Genomic DNA, 1,555 nt, shown 5'->3' on the forward strand with positions numbered 1-1,555 from the left:
GAGGGAAGTGAAAAGGGGAAGCAGCAGCGAGGGATTTCTGCAATTTCCGGTGAAACGGGAAATTCTGAGCGGGGCCCGTGAGTGAAAACAGCCCGGGGTTCATGGGATTGGGAACGGGGACTGTGCACCAAAAATACCCCAAAAGTGACCGAAAAGTGACCAAAAAGTGGCGCAAAAGTGGCCCTAAAGGGACCGAAAAATGGCCCAAAAGTGGCCCTAAAGTGGCCCAAAGGCAGCCCTAAAGTGGCCCAAAACCAACCCAAAAGTTGACCAAATGTGACCCAAAAGTGACCCAAAAACTGCCTCAAAAGCGCCCCAAAACCTGACCCAAAAGTCACCCAAAAGTGACCCTAAACTGCATCACAATCACCCCAAACTGATCCAAAAGCTGACCCAAAATGGCCCTAAAGTGACCTAAAAACCTGACCCAAAAGTGACCCAAAAACTGCCTCAAGACTGGCCCAAAGCAGCCTCAAAACTGCTCCAAAACCTGACCCAAAATTGATCTAAAACCGACCCAAAACCGGTCCAAAAACTGCCTCAAAACTGCCCCAAAGCAGCGTCAAAACCACCCCAAAACTGACCCAAAACCCGACGAAAAAGTGACCCAAAAGTGACGGAAATCCCTGGAGCACCAAGCACAGACTCCTGTGGCATCACAGTCACCAAAAGGACCAAAAGTGCCCCAAAAGTTGCCCCAAAATGGCTCCAGAAGTGTCCCCAAAAGTGACCCAGAAGTGGCCCAAAACGGCCCCAAAAGTGGCCCAAAACGGCCCCAAAAGTGCCCAAAAACCGACCCAAAAGTGCCCCCAAAACGGTCCCAAAAGTGACTTCGTCTCTGCCCCAAAACCACCCTGGTTTGTGCCCAAAAACCACCGCGATTTCTGCCCCAAAACCACCGCAATCTCCCCCGTTCCTGAGGCACCGGGAGCCGCTGGATCCCCTCGGGAAGTCCGGGGCTGTTCCCTCCCAAAACGGACCCAAAACGGCCCCAAAAACGGCCCCAAATCCGACCCAAAAGCGCCCAGAGGCAGCGGGAGCCGCGGGATTCCCCCTGATGTGACTCGCACCGAACCCGCCTGCGCCGCAGACAAAAATTTGGGGGGGTTCCCCCTCAAAAGCACCGCGTTCTGTACCCCAAAAACCGTCACGTGTTGTTTACCGAAACCACGGCGATCTGTGCCCCAAAATACTGCGTTCTGTACCCCAAAACCACCGCGATCTCTGCCCCAAAACCACCCTGTTCTCTCCCAAAAATCACCCCGTTCTGTGCCCCAAAACCACCCCGTTCTCTCCCAAAAATCACCCCGTTCTGTACCCCAAAACCCCGCGATCTCTGCCCAAAAACCACCCCATTCTCTCCCAAAAATCACCCCGTTCTGTGCCCCAAAACACCGCGATCTCTGCCCCAAAACCACCCTGTTCTTTCCCCAAAACCCCTCTAGTTCTTGCCCCTCAACCACCCTGTTCTGGGCCCCAAATCCACGGCGTTCTTTCACCAAAAACAACCCTGCTCTCTGCCCCAAAACCACCCTGTTCTCCCCCAAATCCCTCC

Source organism: Malurus melanocephalus, unplaced genomic scaffold, assembly GCF_030028575.1.
Source record: "Malurus melanocephalus ecotype Western Australia unplaced genomic scaffold, MMel_1.1 scaffold_2655, whole genome shotgun sequence".
Taxonomy (NCBI): Eukaryota; Metazoa; Chordata; class Aves; order Passeriformes; family Maluridae; genus Malurus; species Malurus melanocephalus.